The sequence below is a fragment of the Mustela erminea genome, chromosome 1, assembly GCF_009829155.1.
Source record: "Mustela erminea isolate mMusErm1 chromosome 1, mMusErm1.Pri, whole genome shotgun sequence".
In the NCBI taxonomy this organism is placed as follows: Eukaryota; Metazoa; Chordata; class Mammalia; order Carnivora; family Mustelidae; genus Mustela; species Mustela erminea.
This window is the reverse complement of record NC_045614.1, coordinates 139,402,985-139,420,027: the sequence shown is the minus strand read 5'-3', so window position 1 is coordinate 139,420,027 and position 17,043 is coordinate 139,402,985. Positions and strand designations below refer to the sequence as shown.

General features: G+C 39.1%; 1 pseudogene; it reads left to right on the top strand.

The window, feature by feature from the left end:
* The window catches only part of LOC116590959, a 39,409-nt pseudogene extending 23,221 nt beyond the window's left edge, over positions 1–16,188 (top strand).
* The last annotated feature ends 855 nt before the right edge of the window (positions 16,189–17,043 follow it).

Genomic DNA, 17,043 nt, shown 5'->3' with positions numbered 1-17,043 from the left:
CAAAAAAGATTTTTTTAATGAAAGGTATTAAGATAAACTATTTAAAAAATGTTAAAAGAGGAAAGGGTAAAAATTAAAAAAAATTTAGCAGAAGAAAAAAATAATAAAATAAAAAAAAATTAACTTTGCAAGACTAAAGATTCATGGTGAGAAATCCATGATTTCCATGCTTTGCTTTCTCCTCCTCTGGAATTCCGCTGTTCTCCTTGGTAAGTAAACTTGGTCTTGATTGGATTTCTCCTCTGATCTTCTGGGGGAAGGGCCTGTTGTAGTAATTCTCAAGTGTCTTTGCCCCAGGCAGAATTGCATTGCCTTTACCAGGGGCCAGGCTAAGTAATCCGCTCGGGTTCATTTTCAGGAGCTTTTGTTCCCTGAACTCTTGCTTTCTGTAGAGTTCTGGAGGGTGGGAATGAAAATGTCAGCCTCCCAATCTCCAGCCCAGAGGAGCCGAGAGCTCAGGGCCCCACCCCTCAGTGTGCCCTCAGAGAAAAGCGCTCAATCACTCCCATCTCCCTGGCCTCCTGCTGCGCTCAGAACTCACCCAGCTTGTGACCAAGAGTCTCTGTCTCTGGCACACAGCTCTGCCTGGAGTCTCCGAACCCCACAGATCCCTGAGCTCCTCCGGGAGGGGGTCTCCCTGGATCCTGTGGTGACCCCACTCACAGAGCAGCGGCCTGTGCCATGGATTACAGTTCAAGGTAACCCCGAGTTGAGAGCTCACTCATGAGCTTCCCCTCTCCAATAACCTGCGAGCTCTGCAACAGTCAGACACCCCCGATCCTTCTGCATATGGTAAAAGGAAGGAGAGATAAAAGGGCAGGTGACCTGGAGTGGCTGTATTCCAGGATGGATGGTGATTTTCAGAACACTTGGAATATTGACTTACTAAGGGCTTCAAGTTATATTAATCTTCCATGAAAGATAGGACAGGAATAATGACCCTTGTTTTACAGACCAGGAAACTAGTGCTTACTCAGATATATGACTAGCCCAAGGTCATGACATTTGAAAGAGCCAAAATATGATGTCAGATCATCAGATATCATAATTCAGACTCTATCCACCAAGTTGTTTGGCTTCTCTGGTTTGTGGAGGGACCCTTGTACCATATATTATTCCCTTGGCTTAGAATCTCCTTGTCGCCTTTATTTGTCAGTAAATTCCTACTAATTTTTTAAAACCAACCCAGATGGCTACTTCCTGGGGAAACCTCCTAAATTTTCCTAAGGCAATTAGTTAGCTATCTCCCTCACTCATGTCTTTTCAACACTCCTTCCACAACAGCAACATAGTGGCACATTGAATTTTACTATATATAGTACTCTGTTTATTCATTTAGCCTTTCCACTGGACTGTGAGCTTTACAAGGTAGGGAACGGATCTGGTTGATCTTCATATCTCTACCACCTGACGTGTAGGGAAGGGAATGATGGGGAGGTAGACTGGTACCTATACATGGAAGAATTCTAGGAAGTAAGTAGGAAGATCCTTTCTTCCCTAGATAAGAAGGTATTTGGAAATATTAGGCACCACTATCCCTAATCAATGCTTTTTGTTAGAAATGTATGAGCCACACAGGTAATTTAAAGTTTTCTAGGGGTGCCTGGGAGGCTCAGTGGGTTAAAACCTCTGCTTTTGACTCAGGTCATGATCCCAGGGTCCTGGGATCGAGTCCCCCATCAGGCTTCCTGTTCAGTGAGGAGTCTGCTTCTCCCTCTCCCTCTCCCTCTGCCTGCCGTTCTGCCTACTTGTGTTCTGTATCTCAAATAAATAAATAAATAAATATTTAAAATTTTCTGGTAACTAAATTTAAAAATAAAATGAAACAGATGAAATTAAATATAGTTTTTTTATTTGATCTGAGATGGCATTTTAACATGTCATAATCATGATAATATAAAATAAAATTATTAATGATGGTTTACATTTTTTAAACAATGTCTTTGCAATCCAGGTGTATTTTATACTTATAGCTTATCTCGATTTGGCCAGCCACCTTTCAAGTTTCAATGGTCACATGTGGCTACAAGTTGTTGTATTTGATAACAAAGGTATAGAGGAAAGGGAAAAAAAATTCAATCACATAATAAGAGTTTTGAGATTATTTTCTTCATAAACCCTGTCTCCAGGCAATCAAATAGTTATAAATTGCTTTTTTATTCTCTTGTTTTTTTCTTCTTATTTTCTAGCTAATGTACTATTTGAAGACACTTAAGTTTATTACCCATAATAGAGAGAGAATAGAAATTGATGACAATGGAGATGTGACTGGGTACTATGATATTTGAAATTGGCAATTAGGTGATAATGGAGAGATTGCCTTTGTGAAGGTTGGAGAATATATATTCACAAACTCTAAATTTGAACTCATGATGAAAAAGAATGTGACAATATTTCAGAATACCAAATCATCAAAGTTTAGTCACTTTGATATCTTATTTTGTTTATATACTCAAAAAATTTGTTTATATACACAAACCTGTATTTCAGGCACTATAGAATATCAGACATCTGGAGTTGGCTATTCCAAGTCAATTTTTTCAATATAGTACATATTTTTCTAGATACAGATTCAGGTATTTTGTTTTGGAGATGTTTTGGTATTTTTCTTGGACTATAGTTTTAAATATTAGTTTTATCATTTTGTTTTTCTTCTTAAAGTACTCCAGTCAAAGGGTTTGACTTCTTTTATCTGTCTTCTGTTTTATCTACTTACTCTCTGATCATTTTTGGCTTTTTCTTTATTTTATTCTTATTCTTTTCATTGTTTTCCTGATTTTATTCAATGCTTCTTATTAAATTTTCATTCAAATGTATTTGTTTTTGAATGCCTTTTAACTTTTTCTTAATTTCTGAAATGGCTTTATTTTTTCTTTAGTTTCTTACCTGAGTAAAATAAAGTTTTCTGGTTTTTCCAGTTTTCTATTTATTCTTTAATTTTTAAATGCCTGGCTCATGTATTTTTGCATATCTCCTAGTGTTTTTCTGAGAGTACTTAATTGTCATGCTGGAATTTTTTTTTTAAAAGATTTTATTTATTTATTTGATAGAGAAAGAGACAGCAAGAGAGGGAACACAAGCAGGGGGAGTGAGAGAGGGAAAAACAGGCTTCCCACCATGCAAGGAGCCTGACATGGGGCTCAATCCCAGGACCTTGAGATCATGACCTGAGCCAAAGGCAGATGTTTAACCACTGAGCCACCCAGGTGCCCCTGAAATATATATATTTTTAAATGCTATGTTACATTATTTTTCCGCATAATGGTTGTTGTATGTGTGTGTGTTGATGGGATCTGCAGCAATGTTTTGATTTTCATTTTCTGTTTTCTTCTTGTAGGAAACTTACAGAAGGCACTTACACCATAATATTTTTGTTCATAGACAGGGATGAGAGTTTCTGGTGTTTTACAAACCCCTATTTCAAGACTGCCTTCTTCTTTTAGTAGAGTGAAAAGTAGTAGTTCATTTAAGAAAGCTTAATGAGTCATTTGGTTTTGTGGTTCACTCTTGTTTCTGCAGGATTTTTTTTTTTTTTAAGATTTTATGTATTTATTTGACAGAAAGAGATCACAAGTAGGCAGAGAGGCAGGCAGAGAGAGAGGAAAGGAAGCAGGCTCCCCACTGAGCAGAGACCCTGATGCAGGGCTCTATCCCAGGATCCTGGGATCAGGACCTGAGCTGAAGGCAGAGGCTTAACCCACTGAGACACCCAGGTGTCCCTCTGCAAGATTCTTAACTTTTCCCTCTTCTTTCCCATTCTACCACATCTCAAAAAGATACTTCTCTCTCTCCATATACCATCTAGTCCCAGTGAAAGTGTGCTGTCCTGAGACTGGCCCCTGGAGTCCCACTTTCAAGACATTTCCCTAGAGGTGGTGCTGTCTCTCCATGGTTTGGGACCTGTTTTAACACAGGGTGGGACATTTTCTTTCTAGGAATGATTTGCCAGCTCTCCATCAGCCTTTGGTTCTCAGTACCCCCTTACTCTTTCCTGCATGTTTTGCCAAGTTTCTGTCCATTTTCTACATACCCAGGGATGAGGGAGGAACTCCAGAGATGGCCTTGCTGTAATTTAATGGCTATTTCTCTGCATACAAGTACTTTGAAATTCATCGTATTCTCAGGTTCTTTATGATGCTAAAATTGTGGGCCAAGTGTGGTTTTATTTACTTTTTTCATTTTTTAAATTTGCATGGTCTTTTTGAGAGGATGTGTGGAGAGATTTGCTGTTTAGCAGCTGCCATTATCCTGAGGCAACCCAGAAGTCCTTCTTTCCCTTTCTGATGGTAATTCTAGAGGGACTTCATTTCTTCCTCCACTTGTCTTATGTGTTCTCAGGGGCAAAGAATGATAGAGAGAATTTACAAATTCATAATATAATTCGGAGTAGGGAACACTAGCGACAGGTATAGTATATGTGTGGGTGCACATAGATGTCCACAAGCTTTGATGTATCATTCAAGAAATCTTTTGTAGGAGAGAAGGATGTTTCATAAGTTTCAAAATTCTTTCCAAAATACTGTTTTCAAGATTTTCTGAGAGGTAGGAGAATTAAGGTTTAAGGATTAAATACATCCTCTTTGGATGTAAACTACTTAACCTACACACACACAAAAACTATTATTTTCCTTATTAATATTTATTGAGAGAGAATTATTGTTACTTATCTTATTTATTATTATAATTTTTATTCCTTCTCCTTCTATAGCAACAGGAGGGCTTTGATATGCAGGACTGAGAAGTGGCTGGTGAGCTAGAGACTGGGTCCCCTGGTTAACACCTGGAGAAGAATTGGAGGAAGTTGAGGGGAAACCTCATCACTTACCAGAAGTCATAAAGGAACCCCATTACTTCCCAGACAGCTGAACTTTTTACCCTTAATGAGATATTAGTTCTAGGAGAGTAGAACTCAAGGGCCTTTGATACTCTAGTTCATTGGTTATTACAGGTCACAGTAAAATGATAGGGAGGGTGGAAAAGCTCTGGCAATTTAATCTTCAGTGTGGATCTCAGAATGAAGGGACCAGCAAGAGCCAGGATGCTGAATGTGGGCATAGGTGCAGCCAGAGGTTTTCTTTGCTGTCCCAGACTTTTTTGGGGGCAGGGGTCTTTTCATTTTGATTTTTATTCATGTATCTTTTCTCTTCCTGGGTGGCCCTTCAGACCTGAGATCTGAGATCACAAAACAGTCTTCCAAATCCTGCTGGAAAAAGATCTAAGAATAAATGACAAGAAAATTAAGATTGCTGAGCTCCTATGCTGTGCCAGACACCTTGAAGATCTTTTTTTAATCTCTCGTTTCATATCTCTCTCTTTATTTATTTATTTATTTTTACTCTCTGCTTTCTATGGGCAGCAGTAAACTTATATAAATTCATGCATACTCACAAAAGCATACATACAGACACTCCGGTTCCTCCCTTTCCTGCCCCATCCTTAGGCAGCACTCAGACACACTATGATAGGATATAAATGTACAAGCTACCGTCTTTGCCACTGTAGAGGCACAGCTCTCTTCTGCATTTTATTTCTTTGACCCAATTGGTAGCCCCTATTCACATGTAGCCTTTAAAATGTAAATTAATTAAAATTAAATAAAATTAAAAAGTCAGTTCCTTAGTAGTACTGGCCACATTTCAAGCTTTCCACAGCCACCTGTGGCCAGGAGCACTATAATGGATACATAAGGCTTCTATCATTGAAGAAAGACAGAGCTGCCCTAGGCCTAGAGTATAAACTATCTTCTGTGGTCTAGAACTCTCTCCCTGACTGGGGCCTGAGACTTTTCACTTTGTATTCCTACTGCTAGGCACATAGTAGGTATTCAATATAATATTTTGCATGAAAAAAGAGAGAGAGATGTTATTGCTTATATAGACAAGGTTCATAGAATGCTTGTTCTACCAAAAATTGATGGAAGAATAGTAAAGTATCATAGTAGATTTGCATTTTAATGTTTCATTAGAGCATAATAATTTTATTTATCTTCTTTATTAAAATTGGGGATATATTTGTATAATGAAATCGGCTCAAATGAATTAGATACAAATTTACTAAACATCTACTATGAGCCCAACTGTTGTTAAGTCCTGCAAAAAACCACTGCCCTGAATTCCAGTCCAAGATGGTGACATAGGAAGACCCGAACTCACCTTTTCATGGACACACCAAATCTACACCTGTTCATAGAGCGTTTCCTCCTGAAGAACAGAACAGCTTATGCACAACAAAAATAGAGAGATCTCTCTGAGAATAATAAGAGAAATGGAGACATGGTAAAAAAGGAACCCCCACTCCCTGACCTGGGAACTGCAGGGGGCAGAGAAAAAATATTATCTGAGATGACCTTGAACAGATTTGTCTGCCCCGAGGCACAGAAAGAAAGGCTCAGATTTAAAAGAGCAAATCGAATAAGGGACTAGCCCTTGGACCTTGTCAAACAGGGAGGGAGCTGTTGGGACATTCTCTGGGTTGGAGGGGGTGAGTGAGTGCCTGGGTTTATGTTTCTCCTCCACCTTGAGAGTGGATGGGAAAAGGGTCTGTGCACCCTACTGGCCTGCTGTCTCAGCGTTTCCTGGGTGCCTAGAGCCCAAACTAGCTCCAGCCATCCCCCCAAGGAGTTCACAGGGCAGTGTACACCGGACCATCCCTTGTCAGTGCCCACCACAGCTCCAGCTGACAATTTAATCTTCAGCGTGGATCTCAGAATAAAAGGACCAGCAGGAACCAGGATGCTGGCCATGCAATGTCAGCTCCAGATGGCTTGCAAGGACACCCCTAGTACAAAGTGCTCTGGGACTCCCTGGCTATGCCTGCCTTAGCTCCAGCTCTCCTACCAAAATGCCCCCTATGCAGAGCACCTTGGGAACACTTGGCATGTACTTGCCTCAGTTCTAGTCACTCCACAAGGCACCCCCTGCATGGAGCAACCTGGGACCTCCCAGCCCACACCCCATGTTGGTTCCAGCTACCCCACCAGGGAAACACCTGCGCCAAGCACCCCAGGGCACCCTGGTTTATACCTAGTCCAACTTCAGCTGTCCTGCCAGGGCAACAGCTGTGCAGAGAGCTCAGTGGCCTCCCACCTTGCATTCACTTTAACTTAAGGTGTCTCCCTCTCTATGGAGAGCCACAGGGCCATCCCAGCCTATGTCCATTTCAGCTATGGCCATTTTACCAGGGCAGTTCTGGCACAGAATGTCTTGGAACCCCCAGCTCACACAGCTCCAGCCCACAAACCAAGGTCACCAGGCACAGTCTACACCGGTGGCAACCATTGTAAGACCATTCCTTCAAATGCAGGAGAAGTCATTGTTCCATCTAATTTATAGAAACAAACATAGAAAGTCAAGCAAAATGGAGAGATAGGAATATGCTCCAAATGAAAGAATAAGAGAAAACCTCAGAAAAAGAACTACATGATAGGGAGATAAGCGATATATCCGACGAAGAGTTTAAAGTAATCATGAGGATGCTCATGGAACCAGGGGGAAAAGTGGAAGAACTCAGTGAGAGCTTCAACAAAGAGATAGAAAATGTAAAAAAAAAAAAAAAAAAATCAGAATTGAGTACAATAACTGAAATGAAAATCAATAGCAGATTAGCAGATGCAGGAGACAGATCAGACATTTGGAAGACAGGATAATAGAGAGTACCCAAGCAGAACAGAAAGAAGAAAATAAGAATTTTTAAAAACGAGATTAGGTGAAGAGATCGCTTGCAAAAATCAACAAAATATTAGCAAACCAGAGTTGACAATACATTAAAAGGATCATTCACTACAATCAAGTAGAATTTATTCTGGGGATGCAAGAATGGTTCAGTACTCCCAAATCAGTCAACATGATATACCACAACAACAAAATGAAGGATAAAAATCATATGATCATCTCAGTGGATCCAATAGTATTGGACAAAATTCAACATTCATTGTGATAAAAGCTCTCAACAAAGTGGGTTTAGAGGGAACATTCCTCAATATAATAAAGGCTTTATATGAAAAACCCACAGTAAACATCATACTCCATGGTAAATAACTGAGAGCTTTTCCTCCAAGATCAGAAACAAGACAAGGATGTCCACTCTCACCGCTTTTATGCAACATAGTATGGAAATTCTAGACACAACAATTAGAAAAGACAAAGAAATAAATGTCATCCACACTGGCAAGATCCACTGTTACCATTTGCAGATGCTATAATACTAATTACAGAAAGCCCTGAGGACTACCAAAAAAACTATTAGAACTAATAAAGAATTTGATAAAGTTTCAGGATACAAAATTAATACACAAACATTGGTTGTGTTTCTATATGTTAATCAGAAAGTAGCAAAAAGAGAATTAGCAGAACATAGCAGATAGAGAAAGAGAAGACAGTCCCATTTACAAGTGCACCAAAGAAAATTAAATATCTAGGAATAAACTTAACCAAGGAGGTAAAAGGCCTGTACTCTGAAAACTATAAAACATTGTTGAAAAAAGTTGAAGACAATGCAAACAAATGGAAAAATTCAAAGCAATCCCTACAAAGTACCAGCAGCGTTTTTCTTAAACTAAAACAAGTAATGTAAAAATTTATATGCAACCACAAAAGACCCTAGATAGATAGATAGAATTCTTGAGAAAGAAGAATAAAGCTGGAGGTATTACAATTCCAGATTTTAAGATACACTACAGAGCTGTAGAAATCAAAACAGTATGGTATTGGCACAAAAACAGACACAAAGATTCAGTGGAAGAGAATGGAGAGCCCAGAAATAAATCCACACTTACATGGCCCAACTGAAAAATGGGCCAAGGACCTAAATAGACATTCTTTTTTCAAAAAAGATATACAGATGGCAAACAAACACATGAAAAGATGCTGAACATCACTCATCATGGAAATGCAAGTGAAAACCTCAATGAAATATCACCTCACACCTGTCAGAATGGCTAGAATCAAAAGGATAAGTAATAACAAATGTTGGTGAGGCTGTCGAGAAAAAAGAATCCTCGTGCACTGTTGGTGAGAAAGTAAATTGGTGCAGCCACTGCGGAAAGCAGTATGGAATTTCTTTAAAAAATTAAAAATAGAAATGCCATATGACCCAATAATTCAACTACTTGGTATTTACCTAAAGAAAACAAAAACACTAGTTTATAAAGATGTATGCTCCTGTATGTTTATTGCAACATTATTTTTAATTTTTTTTTATTGCAACATTATTTACAATAGCCAAGATATGGAAGCAACTCAGGTGTCCATCCACAGATGAAAGAATAAAGAATACTGATGTATTTATGTAAATAATGGGGTATTACTCAGCCATAAAAAAGAATGACATCTTGCCATTTACAACCACATAAATGGACCTAGAGAGTATTATGCTGGATGAAATAAGTCAGAGAGAGAAAGACAAATACTGTATGATTTTACTTGTATGTAGAATCTAAAAAAAAAAAAAAACAAACAAACAGCAGAAATGAACCCTCAAGATAGAACAAACTGACGGTTGCCAGAGGGAATGGGGGTGTGAAAATGGACAAAATGGGTGAAGAGGAATGGGAGGTACAGGCTTCCAGCTGTGGAATGAATAAATCATGGGCTGAAAGGTCCAGCATAGGGAATCTAGTCAATGGTCTGTAATAGTGTTGTATGGTGACAGATGGTGGCTTCACTTGTGGCAGGCATAGGGTAACATATAGACTTGTGGAATCACTATATTGTACATCTGAAACTAATGTCATATTGTTTGTCAACTATACTTAAAAAAAAAAAAAGAATGCAGGAGCCAAGCAGAAGTTTTCCCTGGTCCAAATATGGACAATTTGAGCATCAATAAGGAAAATAAATGCAATAAAAGAAAATATATTTTTAAATTCATAAGTTTGTAATGATATTCTCCTCCTTCCAAAATCAACCAGCTTTGGAGGATTCTTTGGAACCAACCTGTTATTTCACAATCTATAAAATAAAGGGAAAGAAATAACACACACACACACACACCCCAAAACTCTGCTTCAGAGCACTTACAGTGTAATTAGTTAATTAATTGGGCCAATATTTATTGAGCACAATATTATAGATGCTAGATACTCTCCTAGGAAATGGGGATATGTCACTATACAAAACAGAACAAATCCATGACTAATTGAGCTAACATTTCAGTGGGAAGAAATGGACAATATACAAGACAAATAGACAAATTATGTTATCTTAAAGGGTGATAGTGCTGGAAGGAAAAAGGTAGTAGAGCCTGAAATAGGGAGTGATGGGGGGAGTTGTAACTTCACATAATGTGATCAGGAAAGGCCTCACTGGGGTGATGTTTGAACAAAAAGGGAAGTGAATCCTTGCATCATCTGGGGGAGGAACATTCCACGCAGAGGGACTGGTGGTTTCTGAGTCCTGAGGCAGGGACCTGCTTGGCCTTGTGGAGGAACAGCAAAGAGGTCAGTGTGGCTAGACAGTGTGAGGGAGTAGGAGAGTGATGGGAGAGGAGCGAAGAGAGGTGAGAGAGGGTAGATCACATGGGCCTCACTGGCTATTTAAGGACTTAAACGCTTTTACACTGAGTGAAAAGGGGAGCCATGGAAGAGTCTTGAGGGAAGAGAGTAATGGTCTGATTTAGGATTTAAAGGATCATCTCTTAGGGAGCCAGGGTGGCTCAGTTGGTTAAGTGACATACTCTTGATTTTGGCTCAGGTCATGATCTCAAGGTCATGAAATTGAGCCCTGCACTAGGCTCTGCACTCAGCTTGGAATCTGCTTGAGATTCTCCTCTCTCCCTCTGCCTCTGCTACTCCTCTGGCTATCTCTTTCTCTATGAATGAAGGAGCGAATGAATGAATAAATGAATGAATAAAATCTTTAAAGGATCATTTGTCTGCCATGCTGCAAATAAACTGAAGCTGGGGTGGGGAACAAGAGTAGAAAAAGGGAAACCAATTAGAAGACCAATAAAATAATCCAAAATAATTTGGGTGCTTGAACCAAAATAGATGTGTTGGAAGTGGCACATAATAGTCAGATTCTGGATATCTTACAATAAAAGGCCAGTGGATTTGTTGAAAGACTGGACTTGGAAGTGTCCTGCCTCAAATAATTAGTGGGCAGTATAAGGCATGATTTAATTTGTGATGGCAAACCGAGTCTGGAGGTTGGTGAGCAGATGGGCCTTAGTGAAGGAGAGGAATATATAAGCAAGTAATACAAGATAAGGTTGGAGGTTATGGATGAGAATGGAGGAGTCGGTGACAGAAATGGGGATTTGGGAGAAGGAATCGGCTTAATAAGGATAGCTTTGGACATGTTGAATTTGAGATGATGGTGGTAACTCAAAGTAGGGACATACTGGAAGTTTAGAATATGGAATTAGAGGAGGTGGGACAGGATGGTAGAGATCAAGATTTGGGAGTTCTTAACACTGATGCTGGTCAAAAACAAAGAGTGAATGAGCTACTTTATATCAAGAGATAAAAACAGAAGATTAAGGACCAAACCTAAGAAAATGCCCACAGTGGGGAGGAAGGTGGAAGATGTAGAAACAATAAAATAAATAAAAGACCCAATGGAAGACAAGGGAGCCTGCATTTTAAGAAGGGGTCGATCAAGAATACCAAATATTGGGGTGCCTGGGTGGCTCGGTGGGTTAAACCTCTGCCTTCAGCTCAGGTCATGATTCCAGGGTCCTGGGATCAAGCCCCGCATCAAGCTCTCTGCTCAGCAGGGAGCCTGCTTTCTCCCCCTCTCTCCCTGCCTGCCTCTCTGCCTACTTGTGATCTCTCTCTCTCTCTCTCTCTCCTCTCTGTTAAATAAATAAATAAAATCTTAAAAAAAAAAAGAGTACCAAATATTGAAGAAATACAAAAGAGAATGTAGCTAGACAAAAAGCTAGCCGACATGGCAGGAAACATTTTAGTGAGGTGAGTGAGTTAGAAACTAGATTACTGGCATTGAGAAGGAAAGGGGTACCGGGAAATGGAACAAAGAGGCATCAGCTCATTGTTTATGATGATTTTCAAAGAAGGATATATGGAGAGCTCTTTTCAGAAGACTGGGTCAGGAGAAAGGAAATCCAGTTCATTCTGTGGTCGTGCACACACCTTATAAGAAGCCTATTTACTGTGTGAAGCAATACAAAAACACACTTCAGTAATATTACATTTCATAACTAATCTCAGAGATTTCTAATATTTTTCATTGTTTTGTAATTCGGATTTAACCTATAAAACTCAATATAGGAAAATTCTGATTTCTAAAACAAATATAAATGTGATTATTCACTTTCCAAAATAAATATTTCCTTAATGGAAACTACATTTTATCTCTTCTTTAAATAGGAAGCTCTTCATTTCCATTAAGATATAAACTTATTAAAAGACACTGCATTTGTGCTGGGTTCCAAAGTGCACATCCTGTAGAATGTAAAGGGAGACTTTTTTTTTTTTTTTTTACCATTGAGCTCTCAAAACTCTTTTTTTGTGAGAAAGTATTCCAGTGTTATGCCTTGTCCACATTTCCTTTTTGTCCTTTCAATTTTTCCCATGGAAAAGATCTTTTATTTTTCTTTTCTGTTGACCCTTTATGACACATCTTTGACTTTCAGACTATGTTGGGATGATCTTGTGAGAAAAAATCTTTTTTAGGCTCTCAAGACAACTCTTGGGGTCACTGGTCCCCCACAAGTAGAAACAGATTTGTCAAATTCTGTTTATCATGTATCATGCCCAGAGAATCATGGGCATGGAGGCTGGTCTGAGGCTCCCAAATTAGAAAGACTTAACTTGAAGATGAGCTCTGAATTTCTAGAATCAAGACTGATTTTCAGCAAAATTCCTCTTTAAGCTCTCCAGGTGTCATTCATTCTCTTTGTTATCTTTGTCCAACTACACTGGGTTTCCTAGATATCACAAAACCCATCGAAATCCAGATGTGAACTCTCTCAGCCTTCTTTTTTCTTTCTTTCTTTTTTATTTTTTGTGGAGACAAAGACTTTGTTATATGCATTGTTTTTGTCTTTGCTAGCTTCCCCATTTGGTGTGTACTGATCTATGTTATCCTGGGACCCAGGAGGGAATTCGTCAGAGGAACTGATATGTTGCTTTGACATCCCATGTGCTGATGGCCACGTGTCATGAGAACCAGGTAGAGATGGTCGTATTTTCCATTGGTATTTGAATGCAATTAGAATAAGCATGGTCTGGTGAAAAGGGCTTTGAAAGCCATCTTTATAAATAAGTGTGAACAACTTATAACAAAAATCATTATAATCCATCATACTGTTAAGCATTCTGTGCAGTGTGAAAAAAACATAATACTAGGTTTTAGTTCTAAAGCTGCTATAGTTTGGAAAAGGATTTGCATCTGTGAATTTAAGAGAAAAATTTTTTAAAAATGAAATGTGATGGGGCGCCTGGGTGGCTCAGTGGGTTAAAGCCTCTGCCTTCGGCTTGGGTCATGATCCCAGGGTTCTGGGATCGAGCCCCGCATCGGGCTCTCTGCTCAGCGGGGAGCCTGCTTCCTCCTCTCTCTCTGTCTGCCTCTCTGCCCACTTGTGATGATCTCTGTCTGTCAAATAAATAAATAAAATCTTAAAAAAAAATGAAATGTGAAATGGGAATAAATGGATTCATAAAACGTTCTAAATTTCTAAAACAGATTATGCATTAGTTATATAAAAACTAGTGAATAATTAGAAAAATAAGTGAATTACAGTTCTATGTTCTACTGTATTATCTCTCATTTGAAATTATAAGATCAAGAATTCTACCCCTAAAGACAATGGACTTAAGGCCTTAATTACTTCAGGTTTGTAGGATGCATTTTACAGATGAATTCCATAACAACTACTCTATGACTTCTTCTCCACAACTTGCTGGATTGTTGCTCTTCATGACCAGGATTTTAGTAGGTTTTGGTTTGCTTAGCCTTTTGAAGCATGTTGGATCAGGTGCATTTTTATCTCTGCTTTTCTCTATCTTTCAAGATCATTCAAGTTGTCCTTGTCCTTTACCTAAAAGCCCTCAATAACAATTTATTTCAAGGAGAATTTTCCCCAAATGGAAAATAGGTAATCTGAACACCTCCCTGAACCCCACGTGACCCAGTCTCTGCACTGAGTTATGTCAAGAGAAGTCCAGTCTGGCAGTCAGAAGTGATTGAAAGGGAATTCCAATTTTTACCTGCACCTTTCAGAGAACATTAAAGAGATCCACTTGGTAATTTACCATGAATACATCTCAAATCACTTTTTCTTATGTTGTAATATTCTCCTTTGGAGACTCTGACCATCTGAAGGCTCCCAAATTTTTCTCAATTTTAGTCAACATGGTTGTTATTTTTGTTTCCCTTCTTATTCTCAGTCCTTTTCTCACTATTCTCTGGAATCTGCATCTGGAGGTTGGGGAGGAGAAAGCCCAGGGAGCAAAGACAAAATTCCCCTCAGTAGGTGGCAGTAATGTTGAAAGGAATGTTGAAAACATTTGTAATTTGGGTGCTTGGCTGGCTCAGTCAGTTAAGTATCTGTCTTCTGCCCAGGTCATGATCCCAGGGTCCTGGGATGGAAGCCCTGCATCAGGCTCCCTACTCAGCAGGGAGTTTGCTTCTCCCCCTACCCCTCTGTGATCTCTCTCTCACATACTCTCTCTCTTTCACTCTCAAATAAATACAAATCTTTTAAAAAAATTGTATTTTAATCAACCTTATCACAATCCTCTTGATTGTTTCACCTTAGTAGCTTTAATTTTCTCATACATGGGAAACCATCTGTGGATTGTTCCCTGGTTTATGAGGATACAGACCTCCCTTCTCAATTGGATAATTGGAAAAGAAAGAGGCATCTTACTGGAAAAGGCCATACAGGATAGGGGGAAACCAAGAAGGCAGACCGAATTCCCAAAACTGAAAATAATTCTCAGTCCATAGTATCAGTTGAACACTCTAAGACCGTTGTATTGCTGCTTTTTCTTTTTTCTTTTGATATATATTCTGTATAAAGGAATCTCAATGATTCCTACTCTAGGTCTTTGGCTGCTCTGAGCTATTCGCAGTTGAAGGGGACAATTGATTTTCCTGCAGTCAGTCCTCTGTTCTTTGTTCATTAGGTCAAAAGGGAGTGTGAACAACGTGGTTGTTTTTGACTATTGGTCAAATGCACAAAAGAGCGAGTGTGTGCTTAAAGAGGTGGAATTCCTTGCTTACGTTGAGACCCTGGGATTCATGCTTGCTATTCTGTCTTTGGGGTCCTTGTGGTCTTTGCAGTCACAATTGTGTACATGATATACAGGCATACTCTACTCATGAACGCCAATGACTGGGAGCTGAGCTTTCTCATACAGTTTTCTCTTGTCATCGTACTGCTGTCTTCCATGCTTTTCATTGGCAAGCCATACAACAGGTTCTGTGTGACCTACCAAGTCACTTTGACAATGAATTTTTCTCTTTGCCAGTCTTGCATTCTTGGAAAGACTATTTCACTGTTTTTAGCTTACAGAATTTCTATTATTATTGTTTTTTAAATTTACAGACAGAGATCACAAGTAGGCAGAGAGGCAGGCAGAGAAAGAGATTGGGGGAAGACGGCTCCCCGCTGAGCAGAGAGCCCGATATGGGGCTCGATCTAGCTTACAGAATTTCTAAATCCAAAACCCAACCCAATCCAAAATCCATCCAGTACCTTTATCTAGAAATCATTGTACTGATCTCTGTTCCAGTTGAGATTGGCATATGCACAGCCTACATAGTATTGGAGCCTCTAAGATTGTACAAGAACACGGAATGTAATGAAGGTGCTCTAGAGTTTTTGTGTTCTATGGTTGGAATCGATGTCTTCCTGGCCTTGCTATGCTTTCTAACAACCTTTGTTGCTTGCCAATTGCTGGATAACTACTATGAAGGAAAATGCATCACATTTGGAATGCTGGTCTTTTTCATTGTCTGGATCTCTTTTGTCCCTGCTTACTTGATCACCAAAGGCAAGTTCAAAGTAGCTGTGGAAATATTTGCAATCTTGGCATCCAGCTATAGTTTGTTGGGTTATATATTTGCTCCCAAGTGTTTCCTTGTTTTGTTGAGGGCAGGAAGGAGCATTGATGAAATTGTTGGTGGGGTTGTCCCCACCATGGATAAGGGCATCCAACTGACTTCAGCCTCTGTGAGCAGTAAGCCCAATAATTCCACAGCATCAAATGTTCTGGCTAACTAGAGTTGTGAGTTACATGTGACTTTCAAAGCTGCAATGGTGATATGGTTCAACATTCCTTTTCAAGTTGCTCCTACAGCTGCTGTCTGATGCTCTGGGGGTAATATGGAGGATTTGGGTTCTAGTAGTATGGTCCTAGCATGGGATATGAAATGTCATACTGTAAGACACCATTTAGCAGGAATTAGAATACCCGTTACCACCAAAACTATAAGTACCTTCCTTCAAACATTTCATAAGACTTTGGTATGACAAGTGTATAGCAGAGGGCCCAAGTAACCTAAAATGATGGATAAAAAACCTGGCTCTTGAATATAGTTTTTTTAATATCATGGGTGTCTGGTCTAGAAATTTACATCAAACAAAGACACTTTGTGGGGACCAAAAGACATCTTGTTAATGCCTCTATGGAATTGATAGCTTTTCTCCAACTGAAGTAAGAATTATAGCTCATAAACTTTGCCTTGGAGCAGGGCGTTTGGTAAGAGAATTTGTTTTTCAAAGGACTCTGCAGCTTACAGATAATATTGTGAGGAATATTACAAAGCTCACAGTTCCTTGAATTCATAACGGTAATAGGTAAGTTTCTTCCAGAGGGAAGGCAAGGACCACCTCCTCCAGAATTTCCTAGATAACAGTAGTACAATATTTGAGTTTCAAAACATTCTTCTGCTTAAAAAATAAAAAGGAGGTGAATTAAGATATCAGCAAAGCAGTTGTTATGTTGATTATATATTGAATACTCAAAAACAAAATAAGCAAATATTTAATTAAAGCAGGTATTGGGATGCAAGATATTTTTGGATAAATTAAGTTATAGATATTTACTCCATCATTATCCAGAGTTAACTGGGATGT